Below are 25,463 nucleotides of genomic sequence, written 5' to 3'. Positions count from 1 at the left end.
CTCAGTTTCCTCATCTGTAAAATGCATCGATCCTTCTGGATGGCTTCTGAGCTCATTCCCCCCCCCGTGTGCCTCAGTTTCCTCATCTGTAAAATGCATCGATCCTTCTGGACCGCTTTGAGGTCACCCCCCCTCCCCCCCCCCCTCTCCGTCCCCTCCCCCCCCCCCCCCCCCCCCCCCGGCTCCTTGGCCATTCTACATCCACCACTGCTACAATCTTCCCAGTAAAACCCCCCAGAGCGCTGAGGGACGCGGGCAGTGTTTTGGCGGCAGAAACTGGGCCCCCCGCTCCAGCTGCTCGGAACGCTGCCCCCGAGGAGTTCTGGAAGCCGGAGCCCCAGTGCAGACCCCGGCGCTCCCCTCGCCCGCATCGGCCTGAGGGAACGACAGCCGCAGCCGGCCCTGAGGCGCTTCTCTCCCTCTCCCGCCGCTCTCGGGGGCAGCGAATTTGAATCTTCCCGCCTCTCAGAACGCTTTCACCAATTAGAGTCTTCCCTGGTGACATCACCACGCGACCGCACAGCCTCCTGGGAAATGGAGTTCAGAGCGTGTCTACTTTGAGCGGTGCCCCTGGAAGGATCACGACAAGCGAAGTCCCGGGGGCGTGGCCTCCTCCGCCAAGACCTCGGAGTGTAATCAGAGTGAGATGAGACGGAAGGGCTAAAGAAGGGATTCGAACCCGGGCTCTCTGACTCCACGTCCGGAGCGCTTTCCCGCCTCCTTTTCAGTTCCCCCACCTCAGGTGTGTGAGTGGACGCACTCGGGGAACGCATAAAGTTCTTGTTTAAAAAAAAAAAAGTGCGTGTAGGAGGGGAGGGGCGAACGGGCCAACAGCCAATCCGAGGCGGCTGTCTTCAGTGGCCCCGCCCCGCCGCTTCCGCTTCCGCCTTTGCCGCTGCCGCTGCCTGAGGGGCCGGAGCCGGAGGCCAGTGAGCCAGAGTGCGGCCGCTGCGGATCCAGTGCCAGGGCCGGGGGATGGTGTGGGGCTCCCCAGGTGAGTGGGCGACCTGCCACCCTTCCCTGTCCGAGGCCTCGGGCCGCGTGGCCTCCCCCGTGGGGTGTTGCAATCCCCCCTCCCCCCTCCTTGGGACCCCGGCGTGGGACTGCAGACACCCCCCCTTGTGTGAGCGTCCCCCCGGACACGGGACTGCAGACCCCCCTCTGACGTCACCCTCCCCCGAACGTGGGGCTGCAGCCCCCCTCGTAACTCCTGCCTCGGACACGGGACCGGGACCCCCTTCCTGGGACCCCGCATAGCACTGCAGACACCCCAGACCTGCCTCCGACACGGGACTGCAGACCGGGGGGCGGGGGGGAGGGAGCTCCTTCACGTCCCCGCAGGGCTTACGTAAACCCCCCTGCAATCCCCCATGGGATTCCGACCCCTCTTCTCGTGTCCCCTCCCCCCTTGTGACTCCTCCCCTACAGGGAGACGCCACCCCCACCCCTATGGGGCTGCAGACCCTCCCCCCACGGGGGGGACCCTGGTGGGACCCGTCCTCCCGTGGGACCCCCCCCCACTCCTTGTTTCTATCTACCCCAGGAGCTCTGTGTGGCACCCCCTCTGTCACCCTCCATGTGGGGCTGCGGGACCCCCAAGTCCTCCCCGGCCCACTGGGACCGCCCGTAGGAGGCTTCGGCGCCCCCCACCCTTTCCCATTGGAGGCTGCAGCCCCTGCCGCGTCCTCACAGATTCCTGGGACCCTCCCCTCCCCCACACCCACCGTGGGACTACAGATCTGGCCCTTCCCCCACCCCGAGGTGCTCCCGTCTCTGCGGGCCTCCCCCGCCCCTCCCCCTCCCTGCAGCATCTGTGACCCCCCCCCAGGCCGTCCCCTCCCTCCTCCTGCACCAGCTGAGGAGGGCCCGAGGGTCCGAGATGACCTGTTGCCGAGCTGCGGCTTTATCAGCAGTTGGAGGAGGCTGGCGGCCTGCGGAGGGGGAGGGCTGGAGGAGCTGGAATGGGGGGGACCCAGAATGGACGGGGCGGCCCGAGTCTCACTGCAGGGGCTGGTGGGCAGGATTAGAACCCAAGGCCTCTGACTCAGGGGCTCCAGAGCCCGGCTCTTTCCCTCGGGAAAAGCCCGAGCAGAGGCTCCCTGGGAGCGCGTGTGGAGGCATTGAAGGGAGAAACAGGCCAGGAAGGCCGAGGGCCGAGGCTGGCAGTCGGGCTTTCCGGGCCGGGCCGAGTCGCTGCCATCGCCTTCTCCGGGCTCCCAGAGGAAGCACCGAGGCACGGGGGAGGGGGGCTTAAGGGACTTGGCCGGCATCACACAGCCTGGAGTGGTCCCGGGCTCCAGGCACCCCCCCCCTCGAAGCCCCCCCCCCATGTGTGCAGAGTAATGGCTGAGTGAGCCATTGGTCCTGTCCTCGGGGTCGTCCCCCGCTCTGGACAAATGTATCCGGACAGTCTGGGAGCCTGGACCTCCTGGGGAGGTGGGACTCAGCACCTTCTGGGCAGGGGGAGGGGAGCTTTGGGAAGGGCTACTTGTTGGGGGGTTCTTGACCTTGGATGGATGGCTATGACCCTCGAGGCCCATCCCCTCCCCCTCTGAGGAAGAGCCTGGGAAGGGGGCGATGGGACCCCCAGCCGGCAGTTACTGGGGCCACAAGAAGTTATCCGCCGCAAACGAGAGGACGTTTCTAAAGCACTCGGCGGCCGACCCCTGGATGCTAAAGAAATGTTGATAATATTAATAGCTCAGGGCTCTGCGATGCTTTGAAGTCCTAGCAGCCCGAGCTAGCAGCTGCATAAATAATGTCCCCGTTTTTCGGCGAGGAAGCCGTTCTGAGCTGTGACCTTGCCTGAAGGTGGGGAGGAGCTGGCACAGACCCAGGTGTGGGGGCCGCGGGCAGTGCTCCTCCTGCCCCCCATGCTGGGGCTCCCCCACAGACTGACCTTGGTTTCTTACAGAAGCGGTCGCTGGGGGCTGGGGAGGAGGCGGCCCAACGGGTCCCAGAGCCCCGAGGCGGCCGGGCCAGCAGGCCCAGGGGAAGGCGAGGGACACGGTGTTCCACACTTGGCTTTTCCAGCAGGGAAGCGGCTGAGTTGTGTCACTCTGGCTTAACGAGTTGGGTCTGTTAGCGGAGAGCTTGGGCCAGAGCGCTGCTCTCTGCCAAGTGCGGGGGGACAGGAGTCTTGGTCTCAGACTCCGTGGCCCAGGCCCGGCCTTGGCCCCCAGTGCACCTGCTTGTCTGCTTCGGGGTGAGCCACTGTCTGAGCTGTAAAATGGGAGTAAAAGTGCTTTACAGGGTCGGGGGAGGGGAGCTTCTTCAACTTCGGGCTGATTTGATCGGCTGTCTTTCTGTGATTTGCATGGGGAGAATTCGGAAGGATCCCATAGGCTTCAAGAAGGTGCTGGGACCACAAAGAGAGGGAAGCCCCCAGATGGGCATCCCCATGAAAATGACTGTTGGTCACCAGCAGGGTGTGCCTGTCCCCCCCTCCTGTGTCAAGCTGCCTCATGCCAGGGGAAAGGGCACGTGGTCACCTCTGAATGAGGTGGGGGGCTGCATTCATTCCAGGATCCAGATCCTAGAAGAGCCTCCCGTGCATGCTGCTCTGGACCCTGGTCTGACGGCTCGGAGAGGATTTGGGGCCTGGGGGGGGCACAGGGGTGACTTGGCAGTTGTGGAAGATGAGCAGTGGAGACCCTCGGAGATGGTCAGCTTGGAGAAGAGAGGGCGTAATAGATGTTCCGAGACTGGGGAGACTGTTTGGCTAGGAAAGAGCAGATTTGTCCTGTGGTAACTAGCCTCTAGTCCGGGCCCTCGCCCCCTCTCAGATGTACTCTTGTAGTAGCAGCGTCAAAACTCTGCTCCAACTGCCTTCCATGGAGCCGTGAAATTAATCTGGGCCTCCGTCACGGAGCTGATTAGGCCTCCTGGGCAGGGCGCTCCCCATGGCTGTTAGGGTCAGGTACAAATTTAGCTTTTCATCCTCTGGCCGCAGTCTGCTTTTCCCTCCCCTTCACCCATGAGTCCATGCCCCGCCAGGGCTAGCAGCTCTCTCCTGCCTTTACATGGTCTGTCCCTGGGCCTGGAACACTCCCTTCTCAGCTGTCCCTGACGGCCCAAGCTCCCTTCAAGGCCCAACGCCAGGGCCACCTCCACCAGGCCTTTCCCCATTCTACCAGATGTTAGCATGCTCTCCCCGCCCTCCTCGATGGGTTGAAGTTATAAGGATTCAGCTGAAATAGAAGCAAAGTGTGTCTTCCCTGCTGGAGCTGTCCAGCAGCTGAACAAAAAGCAGTAAGTTCGGAAGCCTTCCGTTCCTGGAAATAGTGAGCTTTCAGCTGGACGACCACTGGTCAGGGGCTTCCCAGGCTAGATAGGAGGCCAAGGGAGATGGCTTCTGAGATTCTGACGTGGCCAACACTGGCCTTGGAGGGAGGAAGCCCGGTTCTGTCACTTCTTCACTGAGACTGAGTAATTCTTCTTGCCTTTCTGATCCTCATTCCTGTTCCTAAGATGGGGGAACTACCCCGATTTGGGCTCAAAGGCCTCACAAAGTTGCTTTGTTGAATGTCAGATTGCACATAAACTAATCATATTTCTCCTCCTTGCTCTCACCATTCCCACCACTCACTCAGGCACACCTAAGTCCTGACCATCCCGTCTGGAGCAACTTCTAAATGCATCTTCTGGCCTCCGTGCCCACCCTGTGTACATTGGCAGATCAGTCTTCCCAGTGATAATGGCTTTGATCCCACTCAGATGCAAAGAAAGTGTTCATTGCCTGTAGAATAAAATCCAAGCCCCTTAGCCTGACACTTGCGTTTTCAGTTTTATCTCACAATTCTCTTCCATATCCTCTCCACCTATGTCCCCCCCCCCCCCCCATCTATCTGTCCTTCCAGGCCTTGCTTAAAATGCCTCCTCTTCCATGAAACCTTGTTTGATTTCCTGAGCCAGCAGTGATCATTTCCACTTTTGAATCCTTGTAGTGTGTTTTTTGATTCCTCTCCTATTTGTGCATTCTTTTAGTTTGTATTTGATCTCCTAGCCTGGATTATAAATTTGATGACAGGTATCTGTTGAATGTTTCTATCTCCCTCAGCTCCTTACATATACAAGATGCCTTGTATTTGTTGAGTAAAGGAATACTTTTTATATTCTGAACAATAGAATTCTGATGAAATTGTGAAGTAGCTTTAGAATGTCACCTTATTTAGTACTTTTAATTCCATTCCAAGTAAATATTGCCAACTCCTGGTGACAGTGATGGAAGAAGCAGTAGGGCAGGTAGAGGAAGATAGGGACAATTCCAAAATCCTTTGATTTTGTAGCTTTTTCTTCTATTGGGAAGTCTCAAAAGTTTCTGCTAAATGGCTTTTGCCCCTGGTCACCTGCAACATGAGACCTTTTCCTGATTCCATTATCAGTGCCTCATATTTATTTGATATATGCATATTTGTACATATCTTCTCTCTGGATAGAATATGTTTTTAGGTCAAGAACAATTTTTTTTTCTACATATCCCCAAGTTAAGCACATGTCAGGCTTAAATCCTTGTTTGATTGATAGCAGGGGGGTTTGTCTCCTAAGTGATGGAGTAGAAGTGGAGTGGGCACCAATTAGAGATTAAAAATTGCTATGGAAAAGCTGATAAAATAGATGATTGTCATAGTAATGATCCAAAGTTGACAATTGAAATCATTTTGAGGAGTTTAAAATCTCCTAGCAGCGAGGTAGCACTGCAGCAGATAGAGCATGGGTCTGGGGTCAGGAAACCTGAGTTCAAAGCATTCTCAGATACTAGATGTGTGACTCTGGGCAAGTCACTTAACTCTGTCTCAGTTTCCTTATCTGTCAAATGAACTAAAAAAGGAAATGGCCAACCATTATCTTTGCCACAAAAACCCCAAAAGGAGTGAAGAGTTAGACACAATTGAAAATGACCAAAGGATCTGGAGCATTTGAATATTTACTTAAACTTGTAGCTTTATTGATCCTAGGCTAATCACTTAAACTTCCTGAGTCTCCGGTCCCTCATCTGTAAAATGGGGATAAAACTCGAATTAACCACCTCGTAGGACTTTGTTGGTGTGTGGACCTTGGCAAACACTCGTGCTGCTCACTAAGGCATTAGCAGCTCTTCTGAAGTTGTCAGAGTAGAGAGTTGCCACATTCCAGGTTCCTGAGCCCGAGTGTTTCCTAAGAATCAAGTCTTCCTGACTGTCCAGCACCCCAGGCTCCCTTATGGGTTATTGTGAAGAAAGCAGTCTCTAATCCTAAATGTCTTTGATAGGGTTGTGGATTTGAACTGGAAAGGACCCCAGGAGCCATTGAATTCAATCTAATTTTTTTGACAGGAGGAGGCTGAGGCCCCTAAAGGTTGTCAGTCCAACGTCCCCCAGGCAGGAAGAAGATGAGTGGATTCATAGGATTTTAGAATTGGCAGGGCTTTAGTCTGAACCCGTGCCCCAGAACTGGAGGCTGTCGTGAGGAACCTGCAGAGCTAGTAGGAAGCAGGTAGAGGATTTCATCCCAGATCTCTGCCCTTAATTTTTCCAAGTGGAAATAACTGAGTCCTTGAAAAGCAAAGTGATTCCCAGGGAGCTACAAACTCACAAGGGAGTGTGGATGTCTGAGGCCTTGTCAGCCTGAGAACCTGAGCACTTTCAGGCTCATGGGTCCCAAGCTGGGAGGGACTCCAAGGCCCAGCCAGTCCTGTCCTTTCACCAGTAAGGAAACTGAGGTCCAAAGCAGTGAAGTCATTCGTCCAGGATAGCAGACCAAGTCAGAGGCAGGCCTCCCTGACTTCCAAGTGCAGGGTACTTCCCACTGCTCCACACTGCCCCTGGTCTCTGTGTTCTAAGAGTAGCAAACAAACTGAATGAATATCATTGTGTTCTCATCAAGTAAAGTCAAGATAAAAATAATGGCAACATAGAGCAGCAGCTTTATGTTCTGCCAAGGGCTTTCTTCACCATTTAACACAGCTCGTTTAATGAGGGAAATTTCAGAGAGGGCAATTCTAGCTATTTAAGGAATAGTTAATAATTAAAACTGTTCCTAAGTGGAGTGGGCTTTTCTGGAAAGGAGTGGATGTCCTGTCTCTGGAAACCTGCAAGCAGGCTAGAGGCCTCCTTCGAGGCTCTGCTTGGGACTTTTCTCTCCTCAAGGTCTTCATGGGAGATTCTATGCATAGTGGGGATAGGTCAGGTCATCCTCGTGTTTCCTCACGGGCAGAGACCTGGATTCGGGGTCGAGAGATCCGTGTTCAGATCCTCCTGCTGACCCCAGACAGCTGTGTGATTCTGGAAAACCCATTACCTTCTCTGGCTCTCAGCTGATCAGCCAGAGTTGTTGAGCAAGTCAGATGAGTTAATGTTTCTTACGCACTTTATAAATGTTCACTCTTGTTAGGATGAGTTGAGCCCCGCCCTCCTCCCATTGGCTGGGGTGACTCAGATTTTATTAGGCTTTTTCTATCTATGGTCGAACAGAAACTAAAGCAGCAGGAACCCTGTCCACTTATGTAATTGAGCAAATCAATAAAAATTAAAATTTAAAAAAGTTAGAATAGAGCCAATCAATTCATGCCTGAAGAGCAACTGGGAACTCCTTGAGAACAGGGTCATTTCTTTTGCCTTCCCCGCCCCCCCTCTTTTGTAGTACTTGGCCCAGGCTCTAGTAAGTGCTTAATAAATGCTTCTTGGCTCAACGTGACTAATGGATTATGGCTTTGAATGGATCTATTCCATTTCCCTCTGACTTCATCTTTCTAAATAGTGCTTTAATCACATCATCTGGAGATGTTTCTTTAAAAAGGTAGTACTTCTATTTTGAAGTGAGTTCCCCTCAGCACAGTGCCTCTGAAGCCATGATTGGTGAACCATGTTATTCTAGCATGAGGGGTTAAGGTAATAAGAGAAAAAAAAATGACCATAATTTTGGTTTTGTCACAAACTAATAATTTACTTGAGATATTTTATCAAGCTTTACCTCTTTAATGCCTCATCAGAAATCCTTAAATCCAGTATTTATTTTCATGTTCTTATCTGTCCAAAGTGTTCTTTTGGATCTTTGGCTCTTTTAAAAATGGTCCACAGACAACATTTTGAAAAACATTGTCAGTAAGGAAGTAGTTTATATTAAAATGGCTCTGTATTGGAAATTACAAGAATCATTTCACTCTTTCCTCTTCTTTCTCTGTCTCTCTGAATTTCTATTTGTCTGTCTCTCTCTCTCTCCCTTTCTCTTTTCTCTCTTTTCCCCCCTTCAATCTCCCTCTGTCTCCTTCCCAAACTCTCTGTCTCTTAAACTTTTTTAAGTCTGTCACTTCTCAAAGAAGCTATCCTTGTTGCTCTTCTCTCTCCCAGCAAACAAAAAAGTACAATTAAAATATAATTACACATTCCCTGCATTGTTATATTTGCCTGAAAACATGCCTTGTTCCTCACTTGTAGTCTGTCTCCTGTCCATTGAAAAAAGTGAGACGAGCTTATAAATGGTCCCTTGAAGTCACACTTGGTCACTGCATCAATCAGAATCTTGATATCTTTTTGTGTCATTTCCATATTCATTAGTTAGGTCTTTGTGTTATCCTGGTTCTGCTTATCCCATTGTGTATTACTGCATGTGTCACTGACTTTTTCAAATTTAGTATTTCCTTTTTTGTTTTGTTTTGGTTTTACTGGGAGGCAATTGGGGTTAAGTGACTTGCCCAGGGTCACACAACTAGGAAGTGTTAAATGTCTGAGGTCAGATTTGAACTCAGGTCCTCCTGATGTTAGGGTTAGTGCTTTATCTACTGGGCAACCTAGCTGCCCCTGAAACTTAGTATTTCTTATAGCAAAATATTTTGTTATATTCAGATGTTAGAATTTATTTAGCTGATTTGTATAGTGGATGCCAAAGTGGAAAGTTATACACTTAACTTTCAGTTTTTTCCTCTCACAGACAATACTGCTGTAAACATTTTTTGTAAATATGGAATATTTGTCTCTGAACTTCTTGAAGATATATGCCTAAAAATGGGACTAATGAGTCAAAGCTTACAGTACATACAGTTTTGTGTCTTCTAAATTGTTTACGAACATATTCACAGCTGTACCATCTGTATGCCTATGTTCCCACAGCACCTCCAACAATGATCATTTTTGTCTTTTGCCCTTTTGGTCCATTCAGTGGGTGTGAAGTCAGACTTCAAAACTGTTTTAATTTGCATTTATCTTAGTGATTGGAGAATTGTTTGTTGCAGATGTTGATAGATTCTATTTCTTCTTTTGGATGACTTAAATTCAGATTTTGTTTCTGATATATACTGTGTGACCCTAGACAAAGCATGTAGCCCTAGACAATTATCTAAGACTAGTTGTAGAGGAGGGTTTCTTTATCTGGATTTCATCAAGTCAATGATGTCATTGCTCTGACTAAAAAAGTTAAAAAGAAGACTAGCTCTGGATGGCCAAAGGCTTCTGTTTTTATATGATATGATTTAAATGGTATTTATATGATAAATATGCTATATGATAGCATCAGGTCTGATATAATTTGGAGAGAATTTTAACATATTTTTCTGGGAATATTTTGTTTTTCATTTTATAATTCCCCTTATCGTATTTGCATTGATTTTCTTATAAAAGCATTTTAATTTTATGTAATCAGAATGATTTCACTGAAAGTTCCTTTATTATGGGTTATAATTCTGTTATCCAATTTTGTTCCATACTTCCCACTCAAAAAATGATTGTCCTTGGTAGACAAAGAAAGCACTGAGATTAATACTTTGCCCTTTCTCCATCTATTTTTATCAGGACTAAGTAATAGTCTTATCCTGGCTTTGATCTTGCCCCTAAAGTGGCTTTTAAAAGCCTCCTTTTTTGTCCTTAGCATTTATAACAATTCTCATTTCATTTAAAGCATTCTGATATTGTTTCACTTATGCCCACAGGGATCTCTGCTACTCTTCTGTATTTATATTTAATCAGTTGTTCTTGCTTCTTTTTTCCATTTATTTCCTCTTTAGAATTTTAGCTGGTGAATGAATTCCCTGTGTACCATTATCTGGTCCATCTTTCATTGAAATTATTCATATTTATAATATTATAATTTTTTTTCTTGAAAAATCTCAACCCTTTTGAGTCAGCCTCTCCTGTAATATTTTAGATTTCTTGCCTATCCTTTCTCTGAATTTAAAATCTGTTGTGCCTAAATCTGGGGTACATATCCAATTATTCCACACTTACTTGGTCTTATTGATCACAGATATTAAGACGAGATAATTGTTTTCTCCAAAACTTTTAGTGATTTGTACCTCTGCAACTAGTTTTTCTTCCTTTAATGGGCAAAATCAATCCAGAACAGTACCCCTCACTGCTTCTTCCAGTTTTGGGAGAATGTTGTTATCATCAAGCAAATTGATGATTTGGCTATTGTTCTGTTTTTAGCAGAAACAGAATTGCAGATAGTTGAAATCAAATTTCCTTCTCTGCCAGCTTTGAAACTTCTGAAACTCATTTATTCGTTTCCAATTTTAGTCTGGCCTTTAGCAGAGGTTGGCAAACTATGCCTTCTGGGCCAGATCCCACCTAGCATCTGTTTTTGTATAGTCCACGAGCCAAGAATGGTCTTTCTGTACAAAAATATTAATTTGCCAACCTCTAATCTATACCATAATCTTGTTTCTTATTTTTCCTTCCATTAATCCTATCCCAAATATTCTCTACCATGTTTCAGTCTGGTGTGGGTACTTTGTAATAGTGTACCTCTTCCTCATAAATCATGTGATTCTGATGCCTTTGATATGCTCTTGTGGCCATATCCTGGTCATGAGAAAACACCTGCATATTTTCAGTGATATCAGACCTTGGAATTACTTTGTTAAAAGCTCTAGTTTGTTTTGCTTGTGACCCACGTCTTGTGAAATCTGACTCTTCTGAATGTTGTCTTCTTGCTTCGGTCTTGATGACTCTGATAACCCAGACTAGCATGGATGCTTCTCTGATACCTGGCTTAGGAGTTACATGTGGCAGGTTTTTTTTCTTTCCCCTTCCATTCTATCTCCAGAAAAACAGATTTTTAACCGACTCTCCAGCTCATCTCCATTCCTGACTGTGAGTTCCTCATTCACGTTTCAGTCTCAGCCCATAATCTATATCCTGTTGGCTGTTTACTTCCCTAGTCTAGTTTTCTTTTCTAGAATGCTAACTTTAGTAGAAAGGATCTATGTCCCTAAGAGTTCATTTGACCATAGAGACATAATTGGGTGAAAGTTATAAGAAAAAAGCTTTTAGCTCAACAATCAGAGCTGTTCAAAATGAAAAATGCTTTCTTTGTTGTAGTGAGTTGCCCATCGCTGGAAGTATTCAGGCAGTGAGGCGTGTTTTGTACACTTGTCAGGGATTTTGTAGGTAGGAGTCATGTTTCAGCAATGCCTTGGGCTAGCTGGCCTGAGATCAGCACTCCTCCAGCCCATGACACACGGCTGATCTCAGGCCAGAGCATAACTTCTCATTCCATCCAGCATTGCCCTGGGCCATCTTACCATCTGTCCTTTGCATGTTGTCTCCCAGTCACCTTTTATTGAATTCTCCTCTGTGACTGACATTACGACTGAGTCAGCATTTCAAATAATAGAATGCAGCCATTTCGAATACATACCAACTTTTAAATTCAGAACTAATATGTTTAATCTTGTTACTTGGAACTGTTGTGGTCTGCCCCCCCCCCAAAAAAAAAAAAAAAAGTTGTGCGTCTTCTGCTATCATTGTATCATAGCTTTTCAGGTCTGGGCAGTAAAAGGGGTACTGAGTGAATGAGTGGTGGGGAGGTGGGGATTCTATGTCTGAAGCCAAATTTGGTTTATATATTTTAGCAGAAGCGTGGTGGCCATCCAGTTGTAGTTTGCATATGAATTGTGGAAGAGACATGCTATTTACAGTAATTTTTATGGGCCCTTTGCACCTCCAAATGAGCTTTGCCCCAGTCTCACTGGCCTGGTTACATTGGCCTGGTTTTGCCATATTCAGAAGAGCTGACTGAGTAGCCCTTCCTAAATGATTCGGCAAGGAGAAAATAGTTTCAAGCATAAGATGAATTGAAAATGGACTTGTAATGTTTATAAGGAGACCCTCCCAGTTCTCACTTCCTCCTATCTTGGATTTGTGTAATTGATTGATTTTAACTCAAGTGTAAACTATAACTCTGCATAGACTGGAGGATTCTTTGAAAATGGCCCTAACCTACCTGTTCAGCCTTTCCCCCCCCTCATTTCTTGTCTTTATACCTGCTATATTCCAGCCAAATGGAACTACTGTGGTTCTTCTCTGAAGTCCTATACTTTCCATCCCAGAGCTAATAAAGGCTGCCCTCCCTTCAATATGGAGCCTGCACTCTGGTCTCATCCATGGCATTTGAAGCCCTTCCTCTTGTCTTCTTTAGGATCTTGCTCAGTCACCATCTCCTCCAGCAAGATCTTCCCCAACCTTCTGCTACCTTGAGAGTGATCCTTCCCTCCTGCAGACTCTCCTCAAGTTTTCCTGGAGCACTTAATGAAGGTCCTTTTGTCCTATCATGTCCTATTTTGTCTCATTCTTATTTGTGTTAGTCAGTAAACATTTATTAAGTGCACTCTGCTGAGTGCTGAAATTCAGAGAAAGCCAAGGACTTCCCATTGGGGTGAAGCTAACACGAAATTTCTGGTTGTTGTCGTCCTTGCTGGAAGAGGACCAGAGGAACATCACTCTGCTGTTGGAATCGAGGCGTAATCTGTCCAGCTGTGGCCAAGCAGGCCAGCATGAGCTCCCAATGCTCTGTCACAAGGTAGACACAAGGCATCTGATGAACACTTGGAGTGGACGTGTCTCAGCATGTGCATCTTGCATTTCCTTGGAGCTGTTACATGGAGTTTGCTCATGGAGCTCAGTGCCACATGTGTCGTGCTGAGCAGTCCTGGGCCAGCATCTCCCATGGTTCACAATGGATTCCAGAGTTCTTCAAAGAGATCTTGAGAGGGTCCTTGGATCACTTCTTCTGACCTCCCTGTGTGAATTATCTGTAAAATAGTCTTTTAGGCAAATGGGTGTTTGGCATTCAGATGGTGTGGGCAGCCCACGAGAGTTGTGCTCTCTGCAATAGAGTCTGAATGCTTGGCACTTTACCACAAGAAAGGCCCTCACTGTCTGGGATCACAGGCTTATAACAATGAAGTCAGCCCAGTGGCTCTTCAGACTTTCAGTTTAGTAGGCAGCCTCATATCTCTTCTCTCCCACACTTTCCTTTGGAGCTAGTTCTGCCGTATCTATGTGTAAATCACTGGAAAGTACACTGCCAAGATAAGTGAATTTAACAATTCCTCCATTTGCTATGACCAGTACTGTATATGAGTGGTGTGTCTCAGTTGGAGAACCTGTTTTCTTGGTATTGATTGTCAGGCCCAAACTGGCACAAGCAGCAGAGAATCAAACTGTTCTCTGTCGCATCTCATATTCAGAGTCTGCCTTGAATTCTCAATCATCTGCAAACAAAATGGCACCAACTTTTTCCACTTTCATCTTGGCTTGTAGCCTTCTCAAAGTAAATAATTTATTGGGAATGCAGGAGCTGACCTTGATGCCATTTCCATCCTTGTTGAAAGCATCCAACAAAATGGCACTGAAAAATATCATGCCAAAATGCATGGGAACAAGCACATAGCTCAGCTTTACTCCCTTGGTGACTGGGAAAGTATGAAAGCCTCATCCTTTGGCCTGTGCAAGCGTCTGTCACAAAACTAGCATAAAAAGCTGACAAACTTCTCTGGGCAGTCATATTTTGCTATAAGCCTCCACGAGCCCTCATGTCTGACAGTACCAAAGGCCTTGGTCAGATCAGTGAGCATGGTGTGCGGACTTCTCCTCTGCTCTTGGCGTTTCTCCGAAATTGTCCGGCCATATCAGCTGTTCCCATCCTGGCTCTCAGGTAGGTGACTATCTTCTAGGTGAAGGGTTAGTCAGTTAAGGCAGACTCTGACAAGAATCAGGCTCTCATTGTCACAAGAAGTCTGTTTTCTGTTCCTTTATAAAGATTTACAGAGACCTTCTCAAACTCTTGGAGGATAACCTCCTCTTTCCATATAATCTGGAAGATTTCAGTCAGCTTTTATGTAAATAGTGGACCCCTCTGCCTTGTAAATCTCAGCTGGAGTAGAATCAGGAGCAGGTGCCTTGCCTCACAAGCGAAGACTAATGATGTCCAAAACCTGTTCTTTGGTTGGAAGTTTGGCTAAAGGGGTTGACTTCTATTTGAGTATATGATCAGCGGCTTCAGCATTGGTTGGTGATGGTCTGTTGAGAACAGGATGGAAGTGTTCAGTCTATCTTTCCAGGAGCATTTCCTTATCATAAATCAGTGTGGCTCCATCAGCACTGAGAAGTTGAGTGCAACATAGATCTTTGGCCCATAAATAGCCTTCAGGACATGATAAAAACACTTTGGATTGTTACTATCAGAGTAAAACTGTATTTCATCTGTTTTCTTGTTAGGTTCTTCCTAAGTGCTAAGTCGGTACTTAACAATTCTCTAGTCCACACCTTTTGGTTCCGGCCTTTAAGGGGAGTTTTACCCCTTTGAACTTCTGGGGAGGAGTATACATGTTTAAAAGGAACAAGTTCATTGGTAGAAGTAATTTTCCCACAAGCCCATTCTCTGGGAGGATAAAAGAAGACACCATTGAGCAAGGAGTGAGTCTACTCTAGGTCAGAGTTGGGACGGCTCTCTACAGGAAGAAGAGTCTGGCCGGGAGATTGAGTTGAGACAGCAGATCTCCTCCCAGAGAGCGATCTTCAGTTTCTGGAGACAACAGGACATTACACTTTCTTACTGAGTCAGGAATCCTGCCTCTCTCTAAGTTTCATTTGTACTTTATTTTTGATGAAGTTAAATACTACCTCCTTAGAGATGGAAGAATTATTCTGCTAGTAAGCCCTGTGGAGTTTGTTTCTCACGTAACAGCTCCTGAAATTTTCACGTTATTTTCATTAAACCAATCTTGATGTTTGCAAGTGTTCTGTCCCAGACAAATAAATGTGGCGCTTTATTGTAACGAGCTGTCGTCTCTAGAAGCTGCCGGATCACTCTCTGGGAAGAGATCTGCTGTGTCTACTCAAATCTCTCGGATAGATTCTTCTTCCTGTAGTGAACCGTTGTCTCCAGGCAGTTGCTGTTAACTCTTGTCCTTAGAAGTGACTTCCCTTCCTGCAGAGAGCCCCGTCAAGCCTGATGCAATGCAGAGTCTTTTTCTTGAATCCTGGCTCTGAATCTCCTCCAACTCTTATCCTTCTTCAGGCCGATCTGCTCTCTGCGCCCAGTGCTGTCTCTTTTTATCCTCCCAGAGAATGGGCGTGGGATAATGCAAGGGCTTCTGGGAAGAACCACCCCAGCCAATGAGCTTGCCCCCTCTATCAAGTCAACCTGAGTTCTCACCTTGTAATTGTCCAGAAAACCTGAATTCTCACCTTGTCACCATCCAGACAACCTCAGTTCTCACCTAGTAATCCCAACACTTTATATCAAATTTCTGAAAGCTGTTCACTCCGTTTCTGCTCCATTGTTGCCCACCATGTGTCCTCTTAGCTTCCCCTTCAAATCAGCAGCAAATTATTTGTGCAAGTCTCATTTGTTAAGTCTTGTAGGGGTCTTCTTGCCTGGGGGCTGCTGTTTTTGTTGCATGCCAATGTTTCACTTAGAAAGAATAAGTCTGTGATTGGTCCAGCACTCTGTGCTACATGTCACTTTGTCACTTTGTGCAAGTCTCATTTGTTAAGTCTTGTAGGGGTCTTCTTGCCTGGGGGCTGCTGTTTTTGTTGCATGCCAATGTTTCACTTAGAAAGAATAAGTCTGTGATTGGTCCAGCACTCTGTGCTACATGTCACTTTGTCACTCTCACATCCTGTCTCTCCTCCCTACAGTGACATAATCTATTAAATGCTAATGTCTCCAACAAGGTGCATCCAGGAGTTGTATTGTATTTAGATAAATGGATTTCAGTGTTAGTGAGGAAGTCATGAGATGCACAAGTCTGAAGTAGTAAGTGACTGTTGCAATTTCCAACCCCATCCTCCCAAGGACTCTTTGCCATGTCTGATTCTCTGCTCCTACTTGGTGGAAATCTCTCAGAATTGCAAGCTTGTCCTTTTCTGGCACATTATGACAGTCTCTGAGTCTTCACAAAATTTTTCTTTGACCTCATCAGGGTTTGTCATGGTAGAAGCATAGTCACTGATGGTGACATGGCACTTTCCCACAAGTTGCAATCAATTGTTATGAGCCTGTGATTTGCTCCTTTTGTGAGACATACAAGCTTGTTGACTGGATTAATTTTGATTGCAAAGCCTACACCAACTTTATGGGTGCTCCCCATCAGTATGACTATTCCAGAAAACTGTGTCTCCAGCTCCAAAAAGAAGTAAGCTAGTCTTCGTTTGCCAGCCTCGTTTCCCTCAGGGCTTCTATTTGGATATGATACCTGGCGAGTTCTCTTGCAGTGAGAGCTGTCCAACTTTCAGTTCTGCTGAATTTCATATTGTCTATAAGCACGCACAGATTCCACATCCCAGTGGTGAGTAGAATTATCTTTGCAAACATTTTTATATATTGTGTTTTAGTCACAGAGTAACAGCATCTGCTGTGGATGGCAGGCCAGGGTTAGGTTAGGTGAAACTTTTTTAAGGCACCTTTTCTAGCTTTTTCCTTACACTAGGAAGTAAGCAGTGCATCCTTAAAAAAAAAAAAAAAGTGTGTGGGGGGGTCTCCGACACCTGGAAGACTGCTGAATCCCATTGCTGCTTCAGTCCAGTGAGAGGAAACCCTGTGGCCTAGGAGCCTGTGTGCAGGGTTGTAACTACTGCTTCCAGGGTAACCATCTCTTACCAGGACTTTGAGGTAGGTAAAAACAGTACATTGGTATGGATGACGTCTATTGGATTTATGTGAGGCTTTCACAAAGTCGTTGGACTCCCTTTTTCAGAATGCATGGAGTCCAGTGGAAGACAGAAGCCAAGTGACTGGTGATCGCACAGGATGTAGTAGATCACCTTGGTATTTGTGAGGTCTGACCAAGCTCCAAGTGCTCCACAGCACCTGATTCTACCACTTGTGGAACAAATTACTCATGTCCACCTGTACTACTGGGGAAGTTTTCATTTTCGGGGGGGGGGGGGAGACACCCCACTCACCCATCAATAGATTTGAAGCCCCTTGGTTACCTTCAACCAGGTTTAGCCAGTCTCCTGAAATGGTTTACCAAGATGTGGCTGCTTCATAGTCTTTTGGAACCACAAGTGAGTGCTGAGTGGCAGATATGGACCTCAAAGATGAAGGAGCAGCCCTCCCACCAGAGGTGCAAGTCTTCTCAACACCCACATACGCCAACACGAAAAGCAAGCTATGTGTAAACTATATAGAGAATAGACAAAGTAATTTGAGAGAAGGCAATAACAGTGTGGGAGAACTGAGAACTCCCTATAGAAAGTAGGATTTGAACAGACCCTTTTGGGTTTTGTTTTGGTTTTTAAAGCTTTTTATTTTCAAAATATATACACAGTTTTCAACATTCACCATTGCAAAATCTAGTGTTCCAAATTTTTTTCTCCTTCCCTTCCCCACCCTTGCACTTTGATGGCAGGTAATCTAATATATGTTAAACATGAGCTGCCCTTAAAAAAATTTTTTTTTAAATTATTATTTCCTGTTTCTTACATCACTGTAGTTATCCAAATATCCTACCCTGTCTTCCTCTCTGAGAGCCATCCCATATAACAAATAGTATTTTTTATAAAGGAAAAAATTCAATACAATTGATTAGTACATTGAAAAAATTTAAAATCATGCATAATATACAATACTTGTGGAACTCCATCTTCCTGAAGGAATAAGTTTGGGGTATCTTCTCAAGTCTTCATTTGAGTCTTGTTTAATATTTACAATTTTGGTGTGTTATTCTTTTCATTTATGTTCTATGTATTAAAAAAAAAACTGAATATCATTTTCTTGGCTCTGCCAACTTCACTTCGCCTTAGTTCATATAAATCTTTCCATACTTCTTTATATTCATCCTACACATTATTTTTTATAGCACAAGAATATTCCATTATTGTATTTACATTGTTAGACTGCAATTTACTTAACCATTCTTCAGTTGATGAACATCTACTTTGATTCCAGTTCTTGGCTATCCTAAAAAGTGCTGCTATGAAGATTTTGATGAATATAGGAATGTTTTTCTTATCATTGGCTTTGTAATTCTCTGTATTTGATTTTGGGTGTTCAGAATTGCCATTCTGAGAAGAGCAGACTCAGGGATGCCGTGGGACAGGGAGCCTCTAAAAGTAGAGGCCATTTATGAGTGGAGAAGGAGGAAAAGAGAAGTGTTTTGAAGCTCCCTTTGTTTTCTTTTGTACTTTATCCTTCTTTTCCAAGAACATAGGAAAGAAGGATGGTAAAAAGAATGACAAATTACTTCTATTTCATATTCCTTCATCTTTTGTTTTAAATCTCCATGGAGCAGGAATAATGTGGAGGATTATTTGTGAGTTGTAATTATTCATGCTAACAGTGATGTTTTTGAGGGGAGTCTGTTTATATTGCTTGTTTCACAGATGTTTCCTTTTCCCAAACAGTCTCTCATGGAGACTGTGATTAGACAATTTTCAACCTGAAGGAGAACTTGCATTTATTGGCATTAAATTTTAAGGCGTGTTCAGCTTTATTTGCAGGAAAGTGATGTCATTCAGTTTGGATTCTTGCGGCTTGTCAGTGTTTTAGCTTTTTATTTATCGATGTCAGTTGATGTGTTTTGGGCACAAACCTATTGGCTCCCAATGATCCGTTTACGGTAGCCACTTTCAATGTTCCCAATGGAGGAACTGAGGCAAAAGTCTCTGTGAAACATTAAGGATAAAGATACTGCTAAATAATCCTTCCCAGAAAGTAGCTGGGGTAGATATTCTTAATAGAGTCCAGCTCTCTAAGCCTCCTAATAGAATAGAGCCACTGAAGAATCTTCTAGTTGGCACATCATGTTAGTGACACATCTGAGTTGTTTCCCCATTTAATAAAGGTATAACGAAACAGTGGAAAGATCATTAGATTTAGAATCAGAAGTTTAATCGGCCAGTATTCCAGCTGGCCACTCCCAGGCACTGGGCAAGCTGCTGGAATTAAGCCCTGGCTTTGAGTTTCGGCTGTAAAAAGTATTTACTATATATATGACTGGAATTTTGAGCCTCAGTGTCTCATCTACAAAATGGGTTTTAAAGTTTATGCTATTTTTTTTAATAAAGGCGATGTGATGGAAATACTTAATGTCATTTAACTATGAGCTTTTTTTCTTAATGTTAAAATTTGGTGTTGGGATACCCCAGTAAGCTGATGGCCTGCTCTCAGTTCAGAAGCCATTCTTGGTGCCTCTTAAGTTATTACAGTGATCCCAGTCCAAGGATGTGATCCCATACTGCTTTTAAGGGATTGGAGTATGTTTGGAGAATATAGAATATTTTGTTCTTTTAAAGAATGTTTTGTTCTGCTAGAAGGAACTAAAGGAAGTCTTCCTCCCACTCAGAGAGAGCCACAGATTAGAGTGATGTGAGATGAGAAGGCCGGGAGAGCCTGTGATCTGTACCCAAGCCCATTTATTTAATGAGCCCCCAAAGGATTAGAACTGGGAAAGGAGGCTGTCTTAAAACTATATAGCCAGAAGCAGTCCCTCATTATGTTCATAGAAAAGTCTGCAGTATCTCTTTTTGATCATTCACTTATAAAAATAAATCAATCTATCGACCTATTTTCAAATGGACTTATGCAAACATTACTCCAAATAAACATGAATATTGGAAAACATTGAATACAACAGTAGACAAAGTGTAATATAATTGCTTATCAGAATAGGAAAACATAAAGTCTCCTTGATCCAACTTATTCCAAGTAACCTCTTCCAAGAAGCAATTTAATCAGCTTACTTCATCTTGCATTTTAGCTGCCTATATAACTGCCTGTCCTGGGAAATTCTGTATATAGGTCTTGTTCCCAAGGCTTTTCTGGACAGATGTTCTTCCCGGTAGCTTCTTTGGCTCCAAATCATTTGCACAAGTTCCCTAGGTTAACTAGTTCATGTGAAGAAAACCAGTTCAAATGTTATGAAGCTAACCTGACAAAATAGAATTATAAGCAGAACATCAAAAGAGAAGTGCCCATTTTCCCTGGAATTCTGAGAATGTGAATTTTGAGGTAGCACTCGCTCTTCTGTCTTTACTCAAACCCTATAACTTATGTAAATAGTTCTTAAAGAGGATTCATGGGGACCCGATTTGGAAAATGAGTTCTTCTGACTCTTAATATTAACAGACACTTCACAAGAGGAAACCTGATTTAAAATTTTCTTTACAATCATTAATACAATTTTAAGTGTGAAATTCTTAATCTAATTTTGAAAACTTATTGCTAAAACTTTATTCTAAATCTGTATATCCCAGAAAAATAAAAGAAGAAAAAGTCATCAACATATATTCAGTTAAACCTAAAGAATGTCAAGTACTTGTTCTGCTTTGTTCTTTGTCTTGTTCTTAGTTACCTTCAGGATCAAAAGATTAAAAAAAAAATATATATATATATATATATATATATATATATACATATTTATCATTCAGGAATATCATATTTACTTGTGCTTTTGTCATTGTTCTTAATAGAAATATTTGAAAGCTATTCATTTGCATATGCATATGTTATATTTATATATACATGCTGGTTCTTAGAGAAAAAAGTATAATCGTGTTGCTTTTCTCAAAATGAAGTTTCCTATTCCATTAAACTTAAACCTTTTATAGCTTTATTACATATTTTTGAAAACTATCCTCCCTTTGAGAATATTTATATGTATATATGCCTGTGTCTCCATCCATAGAGAGAGATTCTACATCATCTAGAAAAGAAGTGCAGACCTGATTCTACATCTAAATGCATAATCATTAAGAAGAGCATGGCAAATTAACCATTTAGTTAACTAGTTATTTAGGTTAGGAAGTTGAAACAAATAATGACCACAAATTCAGAAGTATAAAATTTAAAACATTAAGGTTTTTCATACATGCATCCCAACATCTTTAAAAAACAAAACATTTACTGAAAAATTCACCTGCCCTAGTTAAAGTTTGCTATGAAAGGAAGATGAAGAGACATGGTTATAATAGTGTTAAATCTGTCTCTTCAAGGGCACAGCATAAGCATAACAGGATAAAACTTCCTTGCTCTGTTTGATTCCAAGAAAGAATTATAGGATAACCTGTATTTTGGAACAGCCAATCATTTATCAAAATTCCACATTATTCACCAGGCATAATAACCAGATTAGGATTTCCTAAGTGGGAAATTTTCCTATTCACAAAGGAAGTAGGCCAATGGGAAAGAAGATCCAACCATTGAAGTGCCTGGAGGTTCCTGTTCAGGTGCCAAAATGTAGTGTCCAGACTAGCTTTCTGGAGAATCCCAGGACCAGCCTTTATCTTAGTGGAGTAGTGAAGGAGGCAGGAGAGCCATCCCGATGGATGGTCTAGAATGGAGTCTCCCATTTTTGTCTTCTCAGGACTTAAATAGCTCAGTACACTAAATATAAATAAATGTATATCATTACAGCACACTAAATATGTGTGAGCCAGAGAACCATTATCTCATCAGTCACACTGAGGAAGTGCTAACTATAAGCACCCTGCTGTAAGTATCCCTTGCTTCAAGTAGAACATAGGTGGTTACGCCCTCCTTGATTTCTCCGGAAGGGAGGTGAGCACCAAAGGGGAATGAGGAGCCAAACCAGATATTGTTAGCAGGTTTCTTCTGGGCTAAAGGGTCTTATACCTTACCCAGAGTTCCCCCACTATCTGCGGCCCTCTACAAACCATCACCTATGCAAGGTTATGCTCTCAACTTTCCGAGGTGCTACCCTGTAGCAGTCCTCAGATCACACTCCCTTTGAATAGCATGTAGCATTTTCCTTGAATGGTAGGTTATTGACATAATGATAATTCAGATGATCATACCTGAAACCAAGACTGAGAACAATATCAAAGTGCAGTCCCAAGAGGTGTTTTCTCCAAGTAGCTACCTTTAGCAATCAGTTTCGTGGTCAGTATGATTATTATTATTTTTTAATATCTCATAACAATAAACACATGTAAGATCTCTGATTCATCCTAATTTAAATCCATCTTGGGAGCAGAAATACGTCATTAGAAATTAAGAAATTAATCACATTCTCTAGTGTCACAATATAATAAATACATGATAGTTCAGTCAAAACCCACAAACACACTGGTAACTAAGCTTTTAACCTAACCACTACCCATATCTTAAGGGATTACATATTAACCCCTAAGGCAGACATAAAGTTTTTAGTCTTCTGGTCTGTTGAGACTAAGTTGATTTAATAATGTAATTTTAATACATGCTCCAGGTTTAATTTTATAATTTTCATCAGTAATAGCCAGTCAAATTTTAAAAAATTATAAAGTAATCTTGCAGCCCTTTTATTTCAGTTGTAATAGGTTTTAGTTTCTCACTTAACCATCACTTGAGAATTCTACAACAGACTGTTAGCAAGGTTAAAATTTTGTTACCTTCCCCAAACAGAAGGTTCTGAGGAACCTGAACAGTCATTATTATTATCCATTTTAAAGCAAAATAAACCAAATTAAAGGTTCTAGGTGTAAAACTGTATCACACACCAAAATTTTAGTTGTTTATTATAATTAGCTTAAACTCATGCAAGATTTTAATTTTAAAAGTTACCATCTCCTGAGACACAGGCTAATACCAAGTGATTGGTAGAAGGATAGTCCTCCCCACCATTCTAAACTCCCCAAACTTGCTCCAATTTGTTACTCTCCCACCTTTTTTCCTGGAAAGGATTAGAAAAGTATATTATGCTAAATGTTGGGGTCAGGACCCTCACTTCTTGTACAAGAAGGTGAGGTTTTCTGATTACCAAAGCCCCTAGACATGTCTGTAGGATGTCAAAGCCAATTGTTGGACTACCTGTTTTTCAAATTTAGGTCAGAATTTTTCATTCTCAGGGTCTGCTCAGATGTGCTAATAAGCCATTTGGGAAAAATATTGATTTTTCTATAGCCAATCTAAATCCAAGTACAGTGTTAAAATCAGAGGATACTTTTCAGAGTCAGGAAGGGTTGTGGTGGTGAAAACATAAGGATATTCATTCCCTGAATTTAATCCTGTCCAAACATTTTTACAGACATTTTTAAACTGGACTTTATATATTTTGGATTCCTTAAAGAAATGTTTCTACGGGCAGCTAGAAGGCGCAATGTATAGAGCCCCAGCCCTGAAGTCAAGAGGACCCGAGTTCAAGTCTGCCCTCAGACACTTTACACTTCCTGGCTGTGTGACCCTGGGCAAGTCACTTAATCCCAATTGCCTCAGCAAAAAAAGAAAAGAAAGAAAGAAAAAGAAAAAAAAAAGAAATCTTTTTCTAGTTAGCCAAGAGGCAACTCATAGGAATATCTTTAGAAGAAATGGAATGAGATTCTATACTTTGTGGAATATAATTTTTTACTAGGAATATTTGAACTAGAAACTGAGCAACCCCAAAGAAGAATGATTTTGGAACCATGTTTTTCTTTCAGATAGAATCACTGAAACTTTAATTGAAACTAATTTACTAACTCTTTCAAAATAAATCTTTATGTCAGAAGCAAGTTTTGTTATTGGGGGCAGGGATAACACCATAAAATAAATAATTTAGTAAAAAGAAAGATTGAGCTTCCCAGATGATTTCTGCCTGATCTTCAAAATGACACTAAGATATATATTATATAGGCATCCTTATTAGAATCCTTTAGCCCTTGAGCACACCACAGTTCCAAACACTACCAAGGGTGGATCAGAACCTGAACCAGGCCAGAGAGAAGATCTGCCCCCCCTCTAGTGTCTTACACTGACCCAGCAGTCAGAACCACAGCACCAGACCCCTCAGGCCAGTCAAGCCAGATGTAATGGCCTTAACACTTAGACAGGTATCTTGTTTACGTGTCTGAATGGAAATGAGATGTTTTAAAGAGTTTGTTTTCCCATAAGGACAAACAGAGCACAAAGTTTGGGGGAAATGTCTCGTTTTTAGCTTAATAGATTTATTATTCAAATGGAAGTGACAAAAAAAATGAAGAATACATAGAAGTGCATAGAACACAGAAGATAAATTTGTCTTCCTTACTGGGAATTTAAATTTTTTTTTTTTATTTATTGGTAAAGAGTGGGAAGAAGGAGGTAACCATCTTTAAAAATATATATATATATATATATATATATATATATATATATATATATATATATATATATATATATATATATGTTGCTGTCTTTATGACCTGGCTGAGTTCCCCCTTCAAAATTCTCCAAGTAAGCATACCTTTCATGGACTAGAGAATTTCTGAGGTGAAAACTTTCCAACCTAATTGCCTTAATTCACGTGGGTCACCATATTTGTTATGAGAGACCGATCTTCTGAGTTCATGTAGACGGTTACTGCTGTCAAATACATATTTACCACAACAGAAATATGGAGGTAAAAATTTAGGTGGTTTTGTTTTTTTTTGTCCTGCTCAAGCATAGATTCAAGTCTCAGGGAATGCGTAAACCCCCATCAGGAATCTCACAAGCCCTGTTAAAGGCAAAATGACATCAGACTGACCAAGAAATCATTCATTTACATATTACAGTCTTGTACGTTTCTCTTAGGCCATGAAAGTTAAAGAGAAGATCCATAATCCCATGCTTTTTTCAGTGTCATATAAGTAGAAGAAACTTCGCTAAACAATCATAATTTCATACATTCCCTTAGGAAATGTCCTTTTTGTCCAACAAGCTCTAGAGATAAACTGAGGGAGATTACAGATTAAACAACTCTTAGAGGATTCGAAAATAGTATTTGAATGATGTTGTCAGAAGTGTCTCTACATAGAATGCCCTATAAGATGGACTGGAACAGAGTCGTCCTCCTAATAGTCCAGGCTAGCCATGAGAGCCTGAAGTAGGGTTTGACAGAATAATCAATGGAACACATGGAGATGGCAAGAGGAGAGAAAAATAGCCAGTTTTTTATGTGGCAGATTTAAAGGAAATACAAAGGTGGGCTTTGGGTGTTAGGACTTGTGGTTGTAGGTTATAGGGTCTAGAGCTGGAAGGACAATTAGAGGTTATTTTGTCTAACTCAGGCCAGTAACACCAGGGACTGACCTGGTCAGGTCACGGTGGCCATCGAGCTGGAATCTAAATCTAGGCAGATCCCCAGTCTCCATGGCCTTGGCTTCTTTCCTTCCACAAGGCATCTCTCAGGGTGTCATATGGAAATATGATCATAGAATTTGGGAGAGAGGTCAGAACTCCAGAGGAAGATTTGGGAATGATCTGCTGAGAGGTGGTAGTCTAAGCTCTGGGAGGAAAGCCTTGGGGAGCACTCATTCCTGAGGGGG

General features: G+C 43.5%; 1 protein-coding gene across 1 annotated transcript in view; it reads left to right on the top strand.

The window, feature by feature from the left end:
* The first annotated feature begins 862 nt into the window (after positions 1-862).
* The window catches only part of UBE2F (ubiquitin conjugating enzyme E2 F (putative)), a 77,807-nt gene continuing 53,206 nt past the window's right edge, over positions 863-25,463 (top strand). The window contains exon 1 of the mRNA XM_074264348.1: positions 863-994. The gene's annotated coding sequence lies outside the window, so the exon portion shown is untranslated. The remainder of the gene's footprint in view (positions 995-25,463) is intronic.

This window comes from Sminthopsis crassicaudata, chromosome 4, assembly GCF_048593235.1.
Source record: "Sminthopsis crassicaudata isolate SCR6 chromosome 4, ASM4859323v1, whole genome shotgun sequence".
NCBI classification, from domain to species: Eukaryota; Metazoa; Chordata; class Mammalia; order Dasyuromorphia; family Dasyuridae; genus Sminthopsis; species Sminthopsis crassicaudata.
The sequence above is the reverse complement of the archived record's forward strand: the minus strand, read 5'-3'. Positions and strand labels throughout refer to the sequence as shown.